Source organism: Pelobates fuscus, chromosome 10 (assembly GCF_036172605.1).
Source record: "Pelobates fuscus isolate aPelFus1 chromosome 10, aPelFus1.pri, whole genome shotgun sequence".
NCBI lineage: Eukaryota > Metazoa > Chordata > Amphibia > Anura > Pelobatidae > Pelobates > Pelobates fuscus.
Window position 1 is genome coordinate 34,714,934 of NC_086326.1, and position 18,473 is coordinate 34,733,406.

At 41.9% G+C, this 18,473-nt stretch overlaps 1 protein-coding gene across 4 annotated transcripts in view; it reads left to right on the top strand.

Annotated features, from left to right (window-relative positions):
- ADD3 (adducin 3) overlaps positions 1-18,473 on the top strand; it is a 105,544-nt gene that overhangs the window by 36,637 nt on the left and 50,434 nt on the right. The window contains exon 1 of one of the 4 annotated variants that reach the window (XM_063434359.1): positions 6,307-6,394. The exons of the other annotated variants lie outside the window; for them this stretch is intronic. The gene's annotated coding sequence lies outside the window, so the exon portion shown is untranslated. Of the gene's footprint in view, positions 1-6,306; positions 6,395-18,473 lie in introns of those variants that run through there. 4 annotated transcript variants of the gene reach the window in all.

The following is an 18,473-nucleotide window of genomic DNA, read 5'->3' on the forward strand; positions in this document are numbered from 1 at the left end:
ATTTAACCAGTGCCTCTCAACCAATTCCTCTGTGATTTCAGTTGCTGGGCAGTAGTATCCTGTAAGCTCCATCCTGCCCATCAGAGATTTATGAAATACATACAGGAGCCATAGTACTGACAAAAAAAGATCCACGCAAAATATGGATGACCATTACTATTGAAAGTGCATATAAATGAACAGCTTTCCATTCACTCAAAGGAATGCTGGGCAAGGGAGTTTCAACTAAGGGATGGTTCTGTTTTTCATCTCATCTTTTTCTCAAAAACCACCCTGCTGGAGCTCAGCCACATAGATTGTTCATTCTTTTGTAGCCTAGAATTGTATGCAAATTTCCATGGACTTGAGCCAAAAAAAGCATGTATACCATAGCAGTTCCCTTTCACCTTATCATACTGTATGATCTGTACAAATGTTTAGGGAACTAGCAGGTCTCTGCTGACCAGCCTATGTCAGCCACAACCCAGCTATAATTACGATGAAAGCCATTTACCAACTTTCTATTTCCCAGAATAAAGTTATCTGGTACGTGTTCAGCTCTTGAGCGAACGAAAATCACATTTATGCTGTTCGTTTCCAATACCGTTTCTATAAATGTGACACTGTGTATTCAACAAACTCTAAATTGTAGTTAATTGAAATCTGAATGTCAAAATATAGGATAAAGTAACCACACTGTGACTCTGGGCCACCACACACCAAGCGGGGAAAGTCACCTTCTTGGAGTATTTTTGCAAAATAAACTAACAGATGCTGTGAGCTAAGCAAAACCAACTTATTGCACTAAGACATAAGGAGGTCTTATTTATCAATCAGGAAAAATGTAAACAATTCCCAACTCTTTGGAATTGGAATTTCAATGGAATTCCAACCCAGTCAGCAGGAGTATTTTTTATAAAGATTCTATCTTTATGAAACTCAAAATCAACATCACCGTGACAGAGGCGTTTTAAAAATAACCATCCCTCGCTCATCACCACCCAGTACAGGAATCCTGTTGATAGATAGATAGAAGCATGATTCTTGTGGAGGAAGAATAGATTTGAGATCAAAGCAGGATGTTTTGTGTACAATATTTGCAATACATGCATGAAAAGGACCATAAACTCCTTGGTCTTATCTTGCAGCCTGGATCCCATTAGAATTTGCTACATCGTACCTCCCAAGGGTCCCTATATATGAGGGATAGTCCATATTTTGGACTCAAACTTCAGTTCCTCTTTTCTATCCCAATGTCCTTTTTCTGAGTGTGTATCAGAGCAATGCTACTCACAGTAATGTTCCTAGGAAGCATTTGGGGTAAGCATTGGATCATTGTTGATGATCTCCCCCATGGGGGCGCAGCTGCCATGGTGAGACTAGTGCAGTGGGGGAAGGAAAGTAAAGTAAAACTCTCCTTTCAAACCCTCAACTATCCTAAACAGGTAGGGCAACACTTTAGTGTCAAGAATTAAAGTTTGTAATAAATACACCATGGTAGATACAAGAAATGTGTTTAGAACTCACTTTATGTAAATAAGATACATTGTTCTTTTTCCAAATTATGTTTTAAGTGTATAAATTAATAGTAAGTCATCTACAAATTCACAGAACAGCACTGCCCCTGGCGACGCCTCCACCCCTACAATTAAAGTAATTTAATCTATGCGAGCAATTCCGATCTACCGCAGCTTGAGGCTGTGCTCCAAGACCAGTTTACAGAGGTAGAAAAGTGGATCGCAAAAAACAAACTGTTCCTGAACACTGACAAAACTGTCCATCAAAACAATTTCAAATGGCACACTGACCGCAGTCCACTCTTTCAAATACTTGGGTATGATGTTAGACCCCAATCTATCTTTTGGCTTGCACATAGAAAAGCTTGCATCTAAACTTTATCCAAAACTAGGTGCCCTGTACAGAAACAAATCCTGCCTAAGCCCTTCAGTAAAGGAAAAGATTGTACAGCAAATGCTGATGTCAATAATTGATTATGGGGATGTAGTACATGCATCTGCATTGCAATCCCACATTAATAAACTCAATACATTGTATAACTCGTTCTGCCGATTTGTGCTACAATGTAATTACAGGACCCACCATTGTGACATGCAAAAAGAACTAAACTAGTGTCGCTGGAATCCAGACGCACCCTTCATCTTTCCAGCCTTGTGTTTAAGAGCTTTTCTGGGAAACTCCCACCCTACCTGAACGCAATGCTTTCCCCGGCTGTTCCCACTTCCTATAACCTCCGATCCAGTACCAACACTTTACTTAGTCTTTCTCAATACAAAAAGAAAGCAGCCCGATCCACCTTCCCCTACAGAGCAACGCATTTCAGGAACGACCTCCCGCACAAATTAAAATCTTCCCTAAGCTTAAAGTCCTTTAAGAGATACCTCTCTACATACCTCAAAACAGAATGCACCTGTCATGGTTGATTATATATTTCCTACCTGTTCTATGTTAAATTTTATATATATTGTATATTAATATTGTTTTTGTATTTTATTGTACACTAACTGTAACAATGCAATGATTTGTGGACCCAGGACATACTTGAAAACGAGAGAGATCTCAATGTATCTTTCCTGGTAAAATATTTTATAAATAAATATTTTATAAATAAATAAATAAAGGAACATTATAGTCTCCAGAACAACTACACCTTAATGTTGTGGTTCTAGTGTCTATAGCCTGTCCATGCAAGCGTTTCAATTTAAATGTTGCCTTTTCAGAGAAAAGGCAATGTTTACATTGGTGCCTAGTAACCCCTTTAGTGGTAGTCACACTCTGAAAGTTCCCCGTAACGTTGCTTTGATTCAATGTATCTCTGAGGAGATGATGATTGGTGCAGTGTGGCATTTGCTGTGCATGCTCAATATTCTCCCAGTGTTTTCCTATGGAATCTCCGCCATGGAGACTGGACCAGACGGGGTGACTAAATTCCAGGTGACTAAATTCCAGGTGACTAAATTCGCCTTTTCACAGCGATCGAATGGAGGATTGGTAGACATAAATAGCCACACAGGCTTTATAATGTCAGAAATACAGGTTTGTATTCCTGACACTAAAGTGTTCCTTTCCTTTGTCCACTTGAAATGTTGTGAGCTATGTTACAGTATATGTGCAGTATAACTGCATGAAACACGTAAGGCTGTACCAGACATCCTGACTTATGTTCATGGCCAAATGATGCTATATGGATTTTAACATGACCTGGATGGTGCTGCTATTAAATCCACCCCCCCTCCCCCCTTTTCTAAAGTAGCAGTAGTGCTGTAGTAACTCTTTTATCGTATGCTTTTGCTTTTGTTCTTGTTAACTGATCCATGAAACAAAATCAAATGTTGATTACTGTCCATTGTCTAAATAGTACCAAGCGCTGCCCAATTTGCTGAATTTGAGAATGTCTACCAGCTTCCTTAGTGTGCCCCATGGTTCAGTTTCCGTGGGAGCCTTCACTGTGATTATTACATGTGAGCAAGCTGACCTGATCTCTGTCCTAGACACCCCATAAAAAATACTTTACCTCACCTTTAAAAGAGAAACCAGAGGCTAACCTGCTCTCTGCTCAGAGGCTGCTTCTGAGCTGAGAGCAGAGCTGTAGAGGAGCCTGCCTGTGAACAAAGAGTTAATTTCCAGATTGTTTTCATTAACTCGTTCCCTTGTCTGTCTGGATTGTTGCCCCCTTAACTTACCCCAGTGGTGTCCACAATGGGCTCAACTACTACAGTCTGGTACACCAGTTATATAATGTGACAACACAGCTTTTTCCTCCTAATGTTTAACCCTCTGTGGTCCAGTATGATGTATTGTCTGGGGTATGTGTGAGGAAATGTAATGTTTTATATAGCAAAGAAATGAGCTGTAATCCAATGTCTGCTCTGGTAAGTCAGAGGCTGACAGCATAACTGGGAGCCACCAGTCTTAAAAATCCTGAAAACCCATAATTACTGTCAATCAAACCTACAAACCCACACTTATATACCGAGCAGGGCTTTAGCAGCGTGGCGTAATTTCCATCCGCTCTGGATCACGCTGTGTTCTGTCTGAGCACAGTAATTATAGGTAACAGGTGGAGGAACACTTCAGACTTAACCACTATGTTTCTAGGTAGCTAATATTGAGGGCTTTAATGCTTATTATGAAGCTGCAATGATCGGTACTGCTAGCAATCGGCTTGCCCTATCCATGTGCCATAAGAATTTCAAGACAATCTATAACTCTGAGACCAACAGCAAAGCACAACAACACAATATAGACACTACGATGGTGAATATCAAGTATAAGAATACTTAACTTAAAAATTACAGTACAGCCTCCCAAGATCGCTACCCACAGAAGACGACCTTTAGAATGTATAGACAACCAGAACACAAATATGCGGGATATGGCTGAAACAGATCTGGAAGGAACATAAAAAATATAAATAGTGAAGTACAGTTAACACAATCAATTATGCGCTATACATAGGTGCACTCACGTGATTGTGTATCAGGGACCGCAATAATCGATAAAATGGAGGATATGTTGTTTAACATGTGAATTTGTACACTGATTTTATCGATTATTGCGGTCCCTGATGAAGTTCCTCGCAGAATGAAACGCATAGGACCATACTGTTTTTCCTTCATATTCTATTTTATATTGATGGTGATTGTTCACCTTTTTTATCAATAAAATAATCATTTTTCTACCTTCGCCCGTTTGAAGTCCTTTATACAACTGGCTACTTCATAACAAAGAAAGGGATCACTAGCCCCCCACCACATCGGGGGAGGCACCCTCAGAACGATACATTCTACACAATCTCGTGAGTGCACCTATGTATAGCGCATAATTGATTGTGTTAACTGTACTTCACTATCTATATGTTTTATGTTCCTTCCAGATCTGTTTCAGCCATATGCTGCATATTTGTGTTATGGTTGTCTCAACAGCAAAGCACAAAAGATGATTTAAAAAAAAAAAAAGTATGCATTAACATTCCATCCTATTTGTACAGACCAGGGCAGGATATGGCTGAGATCTTTCAGCCAGTCACTTTAAACAGGGGTTATCTTGCATAAAAGCAGGAGTTTATCGCATTTAGTAAAGCCCAGAATTGATCAAAATACAATTGGTATAAATTGGGGGGGGGGGGGGGGGGGGATACATTGTGAAAAATGTATCTAAGTGTTTTCATGAGAGAGGTTATTAACATCTACCAGATCGTATCTGCATGCAAGTATAAAGTTATAATAAAAATTTAGCTTTGCAATAGCGACTGCAAAATAGGAAAGTGATCAAATATTTGTATAAAAGTCTGGTCCCTGCTATATGAAGATAGACTCGTGTGCCTTTTTATATTGGCTTATTCCTTTACAGTTGTGTTCGGTCCTGTATTGAGCATTCTCTGTACTGTAGAACCAGGTCACCATTGAGTTTTGTTTCTTGTTTTTGTGTACAATGCATTTTTGTAGAGATCATGCAGATACAGAGGCAGAAATAAGATGAAATAGATCAGACGGAGTGTTTTTAATACATACCCCCCCTTCGCCCCAGGATATCAACAATCGTAACATGAACCCTCTGACAGTATAATAGTGTTGTGCTCAGAAAAATAGAACAGGGTTGTAAATAGTGAGCAGTGGAATGTTTATGCTAATTCCATCGGTTTCCATGGCGATTTCTCCACTTGTAGAATTTCTACTTCTCTAAACACGACATATTTTTTCTAAATCTCCTGTTTTACATTAAGGTGATAACACAATCTTGGTTTTTCTCTTTAGACTTTGCAAAAAGATTCTCATGCAAGTCTAGAGAGGGTTAAATTTAAATTGTTTTGTCTTTTATATGGAAAATGTTGTCCCTTTTACGAGTAAACAAAACGGAAACAAAATTTCCTTGTTGGAGAGAAATCGTTTTGCCTAGCCCTTACGTTGCAGTTATTTTTGCATTGAGTTTTATTAAACCGGTAAAGGCAAGGTTAGGTAAACACTTTTATTTTTTTATATGAGCACGTGCCTAGAAAATCATTGGTTCCTAAGGGATAATTATTTTTTATTGTCAAGCAAATATTTCCTAAACTGCTGCAGTTCTTATTTCTTCTGTGTCTTGTCTGCTTGGTACTGTTGTGGTTTGCAAAGAGTTAACAAAAACATCAATTGATGTAGTGCCCCAAAAGCCTGTGATTAGCAGTAAGTGGAAAAAAACTTTCCTCCCTCCCAGGTCCTCCTCCCTTCCCCCATCTTCCTCCAAACCTATGACCTGGGGCTGGTTCCTTATACAACTGATAGGTTCCCTGTGGAATCTAGGGCTGGAGATTAGGAATAGTGGGGTGGAGGGGCTCAGACTGCACACTCTCAGTTTAGAAGGATTCATGGTAGCGTAAAGTTATGGGAACCCACAGCGGATACCTCCTAGGTTTCAGGTTAGTGACCCATTTGTGGCAATGCGTAGGTGTCTAGTTATATATTTATCCTTAACCCCTTAAGGACACATGACATGTGACATGTCATGATTCCCTTTTATTCCAGACGTTTGGTCCTTAAGGGGTTAAAGTGCTCATCTCAGGAATTTCCAAACTTCTCCACAAGTGCTGGATGTATGTGACAAACCTGAAACATGCCAGAACTACCTTTGTTAGAGCAACCTTAATTTTCTTTAATTCGCCTTTACATGGGCTCTACTGCTTAGAGTGGCTTATAATGTGCATGGTGATATATCAAGGGGGGAAGTGTTATTACTTTGTGGATATATGTCTTGAGCCTCCTGTGAAAATAGCCAAAAGAATGCTTGTCCCCCAAAGCTGACCATCTCTAATCTGTATTAAGAACCCAGCTGGTAGGACACATAGCAATTCAAATAATCCTATAACAGCTTTGATTAAGGGCCCCCTTTATAGTGTCTGACTGTCAATACCTTAGCTTAATCATTTGAGTACTAGAGACATGTCCAAAGCATTTCCCTTTAAATTGTAAGCTCACTGGGCAGAGTCCTCTACAGTCTACACACACTGGAATTGGTTGGCGCTTTATAAATAACAAAAATACGTGCTGTACAGTGGGATCTGTATGTTATAAATGTTTTGTTAAAATTTAATGTTTGTCTTGTTTACCTATTGCACAGCGCTGTGGAATATGTTGGCGCTATTCAGGGGCGGACTGAGAACCCTCAGGGCCCCCGGGCAAAATAAATCAAGGGCCCCCTTACAGGCCCCACCCATACTCCGCAGCAAGCGCCACCCATGTCCCGCCTCCATGCACCGCCTCCAGCCACACCCTACACAATCTTTAGACACAAGGAACAAAAGTGCAATAATCCATTCAAGGCCCCAGTAGAGACTACAATTGAGGGCTAATGGGCCATGGAGGGGGGTCTTTCTAGCAGAGGCTATCTCAGTGTCCTTTAGAGAGTGTGTTAGAAAGAATCCCCTCCAGGCCCTATTAGAGACTACAATGGAGTCTAATAGGCTTGGAAGGGGGTCTTTCTAACAGAGGCCATCTCAGTGTCCCTGCTGGAAACAGTCGCCTCCAGGCCCCAGTAGAGACTACAATTGAGGGCTAATGGGCCATGGAGGGGGGGGAGCATTCTAGCAGAGGCTATCTCAGTGTCCTTTAGAGAGTGTGTTAGAAAGAATTTCCTCCAGGTCCCATTAGAGACTACAATGGAGTCTAATGGGGCCTGGAGGGGGGTCTCTCCAACACTCTGGTTCCTATTCACAATATAGCAACACAACATAGCTGATACCTAGGCCAAGTTGGCTCCTCTTACCTTAATTACTGTTGCTGGCTGGCAGTCTGTGGGCTTGCTGGAAGGCTGTGGGCTTACTGGCTGCGGCTGGCAGGCTGTGGGCTTGCTGGCAGGCTGTGGGCTTGCTGGCAGGCTGTGGGCTTGCTGGCTACTGCCGGCAGGCTGTGGGCTTGCTGGAAGGCTGTGGGCTTACTGCCTGCGGCTGGCAGGCTGTGGGCTTGCTGGCAGGCTGTGGGCTTGCTGGCTACTGCCGGCAGGCTGTGGGCTTGCTGGCTGCGGCTGGCAGGCTGTGGCTTGATGGCTGGCAGGCTGTGGCTTGCTGGCTGCGGTTGGCAGGCTGTGGGTTTGCTGGCTTTAAGCCTAACTGGTGGCCTGTAGGCTGGCTGGCCTGTGGGTTGGCTGGCTTGCTGGCTACTGGGGCACTCGTAGATTATTCAAAAAAATAATCCATGCACAATAACCACTACTACTCTGTGTAGTCGTTATGGTGCCAGGAGGGCCGGGCCCCCCTCCCAGAGTAAGTAGTCAAACCGTTTAAGAACAGTTTGACAACTTACCTGGGGTCTGCTGGGATATGAGGCTGTAGTAGGGTATAGGAGCAGTGGTGCAATGTGTAAGGGGTGCAGTGTGTGTGAGGGGGTGTAGTGTGTGAATGTGTAGGGTGTGTGGGGTAATGTGTGTACGAGGGGGCTGTGTATGTGTGTGGCAATGTTAGTATGGGGGGCTGTGTGTGTATGGGTGGGCAGTGTATGTGTGTGTGTGTGTGTGAGGCAATGTGTGTAAATGTGTATGGTGTGTGTGGGGGCAGTGTGTGTGTATGGGGGGCAGTGTGTGAATGTGTATGGTGTGTGGGGGCAGAGTGTTTATGGGGCTAAAGTTCACTCTCACCACTGCGACCACCAGGAATCCCTGGTGGTCAGTGTTGAGAGTGAACTCTAGCCCGTAGCTCCAGGGCTAGAGTTTACTCTCGCAAGAGCCGTAACGTTGCCGTGGTAACCGCGGCAACGATCTGTGCTCGCGCAAGAAGGACCCAGAGGAGCTGCAGGCTGAGCTCCTGGGTCCTCTCTTCCTCCCTCCCCTGCCGGCTGCCCGCACGGTGCCTGCGGACAGGGGAGGGGGCAATTGCCCTCCTCTTACTCCCCCCTCCCCCTCTTCTTACCCCCTTCTTACTCCCACTCTCTTCTTACCCCCTTCTTACTCTCCCCCTCTTCTTACTCCCCCTCCCCCTCTCCTTACTCCCCCTTCTTACTCCCCCTCTTCTTACTCCCACCTCTTCTTACCCCCTCCCCCCTCTTCTTACCCCCTCCCCGCTCTTCTTAACCCCCCCTCTTCTTACTCTCCCTTCCTCTTTTTACTCCCCCCTCCCCTCTTCTTACCCCCTTTACTCCCCCCTCTCTTCTTACTCTCCCCTCTTCTTACCCCCCTCCCCCCTCTTCTTACTCTCCCCTCCGCCTCTTCTTACTCCCCCCTTCCTCTTTTACTCCCCCCTCCCCCTCTTCTTACCCCCCCCCTCCCTTCTTACCCCCTCTCTCTCTTCTTACCCCCCTCCCTCCTCTTACCCCCTCCCTCTCTCTTCTTACCCCCTCCCTCTCTCTTCTTACCCCCTCCCTCTCTCTTCTTACCCCCCCTCCCTCTTCTTACCCCCCTCCCTCTCTCTTTTTACCCCCTACTCCCCTCTCTCTTTTTACCCCCCTCCCTCTTTTAACCCCCCCTCCCTCTCTCTTTTAACCCATCTCTTTTAACAACCCCCTCTCTCTTTTAACCCCCCCCCTTTTAACCCGCCCTCCCTCTCTCTTTTAACCCCCCTCCCTCTCTCTTTTAACCCCCCCCTCCCTCTCTCTTTTAACCCCCCTCTCTCTTTTAACCCCCCCTCTCTCTTTTAACACCCCCCCCTCTCTTTTAACTCCCCCCCTCCCTCTCTCTTTTTACCCCCTCCCCGTAGCGTGGCCGAGCTGCTCTGCGTCCGCGGTGCCGGCCGGAGTGATAGGAAGGTGCACACACACTGAGTGTGCACCTTCCTGTCAGTCCGGCCGGGTACAGGAAACAGAAACTCCTGTTCCGCGCGGAACAGGAGTTTCTGTTTCCTGTACCCGGCCGGACTGACGGGAAGGTGCACACTCAGTGTGTGTGCACTTTCCTATCACTCCGGCCGGCACCGCGGACGCAGAGCAGCTCGGCCACGCTACGGGGAGGGGAGGTGAGAAGCTGCAGCCGCCTGAGCGCTCTTAAGAGAGCGCTCAGGCGGCTGCAGCATTTAAAGGGGCGGCCGGGCCCCCTGATGGCGGGCCCCCCTCCCGGCCGGGCCCTCGGACCATGTCCGAAGTGCCCGACCGGTCAGTCCGCCCCTGGCGCTATTTAAAGTTCTTTACAATTACTATCACGGTTAACAGTAAGTTCCTATAAACCTGTCGTCTTCCTCACCTGTCTTTACTTCTTTTTTTTTTTTTTCTTTTTTTTTTTATGGGGAGGAGTGATGCATTTTAAATGATTTACCTCTTCATTGGTCCATCTGTTTTTACATAGATGCTCAGCCTTGGTATGTGACAGCTACTTTGTACACACAAGCAATTCCATTACATGATCAGACGTCACCTCTCGGGCTGATTTTTAGTGACCTGTTATCAGTCAGTGCACATAAAGCAACACCGCCCAGTGGTTTATTAAAGGGCTGTGGGAATGATCACAACTGACATTACTTTCGTTATTGTGTTCAAAGAAAACGGTCTTGAACTGCCATGTGAAATGCTTCACTTCTCTAGGTTGTTAGAATACATTTTACTTATGTGGCTTATTCACTAATTGGGCAATTGCAAAGAATTGACAAGAGAATTACAAATGTTGGGCAACACTAATGATGGATGCTGAGCAGGAGTTTCTCAGTTTTAGCCTAAGATTTCCTAAAAACAATTATTGTTACTTCTCAACAATTTTCATTTCAGTTTCCCCCCCAAAAATGTTTTTTGTTTGATGCAGATTCCTGTAGCTGTAAAACTGTCCATTGTTCACATACAGATTGAACTCTTTTTATTTATGAAAATATGCATTCTGGTTCGATGCCCAAATAAGCAGTCATGGCAGTGTGACATCATTCAAGTCTGTGATGGGAAAGGGTTAAACATGGATCTTATCTACTTCCTGATCTATTGTATTAACTAGTAACATCTGTTGGCTTTGTAACCCAGAGACATTTTCATAAATATCCTCCAAGCATAGCTCTGGCTTTTGTCCAGAAAACAGATTTTATTTTGGATGGGGGACAGAGAGTGAGGTGCGGTTGTTGATAAAAGACTCCATTTGGGGGTGGGGAGGGAAGCCACGGCGATGTTTTCAGAAAACATTCAGACTTTTCAAAGCTTTTGAATATTGTTTAGGCTAATTTCCAGACCAGAACAAAATGGGGCTGCAGAAAAAGCCCCCATTACATAACTGTTAAATAAATACGTTTAAACGCATAGTCAATATTTCTATCATGTGTCTGTAACAAGAAAACCAATTCATTTGTGAATTGTATACAGGTTAAACTCCCTCCTTAGTGAAATTAAGCTGCTCTGGTCTAAGGACGACCAATTCCTAAAACCCGTGAGCCTACAATCTAAGATAATCTTTTGTCAAATTGTATGCTATTGACTAGTGGTAACTGGTGACGTTTTAAGATGGCGGGGATGCCAGAATCCACCCATGGAATGTAACTCTGTTGTTCTTTCTCTGGAAGCCCAACCTCCTGACCCGTTATCAAAAATGATAACCCTTTAAGTAATAAAACCAATGCAGTGTGTTGGCACACCCGTAGCCTTGTTTAGTACACGGGGAAAATGCTTAGTCTTGTAAATATAGTAAAATATGAAATTATTACAGATGTCTGCACAGAAAATCTAATTTAAGTTGTTACACAGTGCTGTTATTAAGGGGCACATTATTGGCAAACACTGTAATAATATTGGATTACACAATATCAGTACCCAGACGGTGCTGGCATTTGAGCTCGATAAATATATTACTTTCCTTAAAAGTTTTTATCCTTCATGCTGGCATTCAGGGTTAAAGGGACACTATAGTCACCTGAACAACTTTAGCTTAATGAAGCAGTTTTGGTGTATAGAACATGCCTCTGCAGCCTCACTGCTCAATCCTCTGCCATTTAGGAGTTAAATCCCTTTGTTTATGAACCCTAGTCACACCTCCCTGCATGTGACTTGCACAGTCTTCCATAAACACTTCCTGTAAAGAGAGCCCTATTTAGGCTTTCTTTATTGCAAGTTCTGTTTATCTAAGATTTTCTTATCCCCTGCTATGTTAATAGCTTGCTAGACCCTGCAAGAGCCTCCTGTATGTGATTAAAGTTCAATTTAGAGATTGAGATACAATTATTTTAGGTAAATTACATCTGTTTGAAAGTGAAACCAGTATTTTTTTTCATTCAGGCTCTGTCAATCAGAGCCAGGGGAGGTGTGGCTAGGGCTGCATAAACAGAAACAAAGTGATTTAACTCCTAAATGACAGTGAATTGAGCTGTGAAATTGCAGGGGAATGATCTAAACCAGGGATAGGCAACCTTCGGCTCTCCAGATGTTGTGGTCTACATCCCCCATAATGCTCTTACACACAATGCTGGCAAAGCATCATGGGAGGTGTAGTCCAAAACATCTGCAGAGCCGAAGGTTGCCTATCCCTGATCTAAACACTAAAACTGCTTTATTTAGCTAAAGTAATTTAAGTGACTATAGTGTTCCTTTAAATTTCTTATGTGAGCATAAAATTTTTTTTAAAAAATGTTGGAGTTTTCCCATGCAGGGGCTATATCATTTTAAATGGACCAACAAATAAGTAAGCCCATTCACTCTTCATGGTCACCCAACAGAAAGTCATAAAGTGGCATAAATGTAGTTTGAGTTTCAATAAGGACATTTCCAAAATGTATCAAAAGAATATACACATTCCCTACCACCTCTAGACTATTTAAGTTGTGATTCAGCATGAGACTGAGCCCTATGTACAGTTCAAAAGTATTAGAGACACGCTACTGGGTCTTTTCAGAAAAGACCTCTAGGAGCTGACTGAGCGTGTCTAAGGTACCGTCAGATCGGGTCATTTTTCACAAGTGACCGTAGTTCTTCACATGCCCAGCTAATCTAAACTGCTTATCCACACACTCCCCACTCAATGTCAGTGAGTCAGTTTGTGTAGTGGGAGTGTAATTATAGCGCTGTATGTTGTTTAATTACCAGTTATAATGGAAGCTTGCCCCTTTTCTCCTGTGTTAACAGTGTATATATTTTATTTATTTCTTTTGTATGGTCAGTTGTCTGGCGGGAGCATTCTCTAATGTACACTACAAATTGAATAATAGGCTAATGTGTTGCCAGCCTGTATTTGTTAGATATTTGACAAACAGATATGTTTTATATTTTCAAACCTTATCCTTTCTTGTTACACAAGAACTAGAATATTCAGTTTTCCAACATTCCTGTGCTGGAATCTTACTGTTTCCAAAATCATTTCGAGTTCTGTATGCTTTCTAAGATAACAAATCCATGCCGGGTCAGATAGACTAATCCCATTGTGGAACTCCAACTGAAATCCCCAAAGCAAATACATTTTAACCCTTATATGCCAAAACATTGACAACGATTTGTTTTTAGAGAGCCAACATTCCCTGTAGCTCAGCACAAATGATGTACAAAACTATCTAACAAACGTATGCAAGTTAAAAAGCAGGAGGTGAAGTGTCCTGCTTAAATGTTCTTGCACTGTAGACGGTTTGCCCCGGAGTTAATGGTCCACACACAACCCACATGCCGGGCCCCATGTAGTTGTGCAGTTAAACAGTATTCCCAAGCCTTACTTTGGTGGAGCTGCCTGGAATGGGTTTATGACAGATTTTGGCCCTCTGCCCCGCTGTGATGTCATTTGGAACCTGGCGCAGCCCAGCTGGAGATTTCAACTCATCTGGTGAAGCGATTTACTCGAACACTTATCCAGCTATTACGCAGCTATGTGAGCTCCCCTCTTTAAATAAATAAATAAGGAACGTTTTGAAGGGGATGTCAGGGAAGTGATTTGTTGTGTTTAGGTATACAATGCTTCAGTTGACAGATCTAGGTTTAATTTGCCATTTTAATATTGTAATTGCTTAACCTGAATCTCACCTCTCTAAGTTATGGTATGATATTTGGCTATAATTCTTTTCCTAAAAGAACATTTATACAGACATTTTATAGCAGGACTGGCCAAAAGATAAACCTAGCCTATTGTAGCACACGAACTCCCATGATGCTTTGCAGGCTTGATGTGTTTTTTGTGTTTAATCACACACTTACTGCTAGGGAATATTTTAGCCTATTTAAAACTATTACCTCCCCGCCATTTCAATCATTTGTTGGTATAGAGTTCTGTAGATCACTGTGCCTATAATGTGCTGTACTTGCTGACATATTCCTCAGCATTAAAGTAATGAAAAAGTCCCTCCACATACAGTTTTGTTTTGTTTTTGGTTCAATTGAAAGCTACTTATTGGCTTAGAGCGTCAGCTGACCGCTCTAATCCAATCCACAGCAGTCCCGCCCAGAGTCGCTCCACACTTCCTGTAATGGGGATTTTGGAGCTGGATCCCGCCTGCACCTGCAGATCAGAGATGGAGGCAGACTTGGTTAAATCATTTGAGCGAGAATGGTTTGACCCCATTGAGGTAAGAGTGTGCCCTGGGGCGTTCTGTCACCATAATAATTTCATTTAGATGAAGTTGTTATGGTGCGCGGAGTGTCCCTTTAACCCCTTAAGGACACATGACATATGTGACATGTCATGATTCCCTTTTATTCCAGAAGTTTGGTCCTTAAGGGGATAAAAAGGCTGTTTTAAGAAAAGAAAACGGGGACAAATGCTGTTTTTTTTTTTTCTCTCTCTCTCCTCTCTCTCTTTCTCTCTCTCTTCTTCAGATCATCATTTATGTATTTTTCGAGAGTATAATGGAGCTTTAGTCATTTTAAATAGCACAAAATAAAGTAATTTTTTCCCCCACTCATTCTAGCACGAATTATTTAAATATCTCAGAAATAGTGATTCTGAAATGAGTGCTCGCATTGTCTCAATTTGTCCCAGAACTTCTTGGCTTAAGGTTTCTGTTTCCGTAAAGATTGGGATTAGTTAAAATCCTTTGAAAGTGGGTGGGAGTATAGTTTAGGGGGCATTAACATGTTCATGATCAAAGATTCTGTTACTCTTCTGTATTACATACCCGTCTGTAGTCTAGCGAGGCATAACCAAGGTTTTCCAATCATGCGTTATGTCCCTTGTATTATGTTCTAACATTGGACGAACTACAGTTCCCACAATCCAAGTAGGAAAACGGTAAGATTGCATTCATTCTACTGCATGCTAAATGCCACCACATCTTACTCTACATATTCCCTAACCATTCTGAGTGTGGGGTTACAGTCACTGGGGCCCTGCTTCTTTTAACACTCTTATGTTTGGTAAAGAAACCTGTATTTCTCTTCACCTGGGAAAAAAAAAAGAGAAACTTTTTAATTACCTGTTCAACTTGTTTTCTGATACGGTCAGGGCCTCTTTCTCAGCACCACCATTTTAAAGATTCTAAGATGGCAGCAATCAGGGTATGTCTTCTGGACACTATTAAAGTCCGTGTTGGCTCTCGCAATTGCACAAGAGTAAACAATGAGGGTTAGTGGCGCCCTGCGAATGGGAGGTGAGTACAGAACTAAATGGCCAATAATAAAGGCTGTGGGCTATACATAAGTAATTAAAAACTAATAATACTTTTGTAATAAAGTACATGGAGTGAGTTTCTGCAGCTTCTTAAATGTAGTAATTATTGAAAATTGTTTTTTTTTTTTTTGTGTGTCCCCCTTCTGTAGATAGATTAAGGCCTTCTAAAAGGGTGGGGGATAGAACAAAAAGAAGTTTCGACTGGAGGTCCAGCCCTGGTAATGCAGTAGTGCTAATTCACTTGGTTGGCCTGCCAGTGCAGTTGCTGTTTAGAGGTAAGATTGCATTCTGCAATCTTGTCCGCTATACCTTGACGAGCTGGGAGTTTGCATATTGTTACAATCTTTCCACAGCCCCATCAGATTGCAAGAAATTGTAGCCGGTGCAATAAATGTGCAATTTACTCCCAGTGAGAAAATCCTACATTATCGTGCCCAAATAGTTGGCGCGGAGCCTGGTAAATCTCCTCTCTTTGCCGAATGTAATATGCCTTATGGATACCACTGGGAATTTCTCACTCTGACTAAGCCAGTAAGTCAGTGTAATGTCAGCTCCGGACAGGAGATCTGAGTCTACCCGCTGGCAGAATGCCCCTTCTCTCCTGCGCTGCATCTTCTCTCCCTCTGATATGGAAACCCCAACACAGAGACTGTTTGGGATTTTATTACTCTGGCTGCTTTTTCGTGAGCAGATACATTCTTGGCATGTCATCCATCGTTGAGTGGTATCATTTTCCTGTCCCTAGGGGCTTTGCTGAAATAAGGACCAGTGATCGGCAGAGCTTGCACAGTTTGCTAAGAAAATGCAGCTTCATTTATATAGGAATATACACTTTGCCCTTGAAATACACTTTTTTTGCATTATGTCTACTAAGTCTCTTCCTAAAACAGGTCTGATATCACAGGGACCAATAATCTCTTGGCTCTTAATACTTTCACTGCTGGCTGCTATTAATTTATTTTTATATACTTGCCGTATGTAAACTTCTGTGGGGTAATTTACAAAAGTGCTGTCAATAAAATATTGAGCAAAACAAAATTCTTCAAGTAGAGTAGACCAATCACCGGGGAAACAAGAGGAACATCGTTGCAGATTCCACTTGTGATTGCTCCTGTTTTCTGTGCAAGTTTTATATATTTAATCCCGTGTCTGTAATGGAAGGGCAGATATGACATCACAGAAAAAAGATATAAGGCAGTTTGATAATTTGATGGCTATTCTATGACCTTTTTTCAGCACGTATGACCTATATTTTGTCTTATTATCCTGAGTGTAGAGCTGGCTGTGTGACTCTTGCTGAACATTCGGATAATTTCATGTTAAAGTTTATACAGTTGGGTCAGTCACTCCTGGTCTTTCACGCTGTGTTTCAAGCAGTTATTTTTAGGCAGGCATGTTTTAAATGGGATATTCTTCAGTAACGTTTCACTTATATCATAAATATTCGACTGGGTCAGGCAGCAATAAACCACAGATTTCACCTGAGTTTACTTCTGCTCTCTCCTAATAAAACGGCTGGGTAACATGCCTTGCGTGTGACCCTATCATTCCCTACATTTTATTGTTAACAAACATTTCAGGGTATATTCACTAAACTGTGAATTGCAGAGATTTGGCAAGATATTTTAGGGTGAACTAGGTTTCATTATGCCAAAGTTTTTTCCTAAGTCGGCTGCTGCTTCTGAGGTTGTCATCCTAACTAGTTCCGTTACCAATCCAGTAGAGCAGGTAGTGTAGGTAGTAATGTACAGGAGTTTTTGTTTTGTTTGGTTGGTTTTTTTTTTTTTTGGTTTTTTTTTTAACTAACTGCTTTGAAGGTTGTTTTTGATGAGGTTTTGAAAGGGCTTTTTCACTTTTTTTTTTTTCTGAAAATATAGACTGCAGTAGCAATAAGATGAATTGGGTGAGATATTCTGGGGTGAATATGCATTCAGACTCTGCAGCAATTAGGTTACGTTTTAACTGTTTCCGATAATTTTACTGTAGTTTTAACAAACTTTTTTTGTTAGGTTATCATTATTTTGTGTGATTATTTCTTGATAGACATTGATAACACAGTATGCAAGAAAATTCATGAAAACCTTTCCTTGTTGTTTTATTAGACTGCTAAAGAATACAGTGGGTGTTGGGGTTAAATTAACGAACATCCTAATAAACAGTCATGTTTAAATGAAATACAAAAATAAATTGGTTTAAACATTATTATATATTTGTTTTTAATGTATTTTTAATCTTGTTTATGTTTAGCTTCCATTAGTCCTTGTGACTTGTCTGTAATAACCCAGGCTCTGCGTGTATTACATTTCCGTGACTGGCACAGATAATATTATTTTCCTTAAGTGGGCTTTACAGATCCATTTATTTTCTAAAACTGGCTCCAATATGTTCATGAAATTATAGTATGTATGTTGATGATTCCACCTGTCGCCTGTATCGACTCCTTTGTTTTCACCCCTTTTTATATTTTGGAAGAGTGGCTTCCTTCTTGGGATATTTTTCAGGAGTGGAAGAACTGTATACATGTTATATATTGCTTTACATTTTAGTTGTAAAGTTAAATCGCCATATACTTGTATACTGGCTTGTCCTATCGAAGCACGATTTTCCTTATCAGATCTTCAATTCCACTATATTCATTGCACTTTATATTCAAAGCTTGGTTTTAACTTTGATTTACAAACCACAAAATGAATCTTCCCATGATCAAAACCCTATTTTTATTCATCACGATACCGCCTCGCCACGCTCGGTCTGACCGTGCACGCTGATGTCCAGTCTATTTTTATTCTGCAATCCTCGTTGTTTAAGAGGTTCCAGGAAGCCTGTATCTCAGGCCTAGAGAACACTTAGAATACTTGGAAATGCCTGTTTAAACATAGTTTAAACGAGTAGAGCATTATTCTTCACATGACTGTACAGTAAGGAAATAATCATTTATATAGCGCCAACAGATTCCACAGTGCTTTGCAATCATAGAATGGGGATAATTGAAAGTAGTTGAAATACAAAATATTAACCGAGACTAGGTGAAG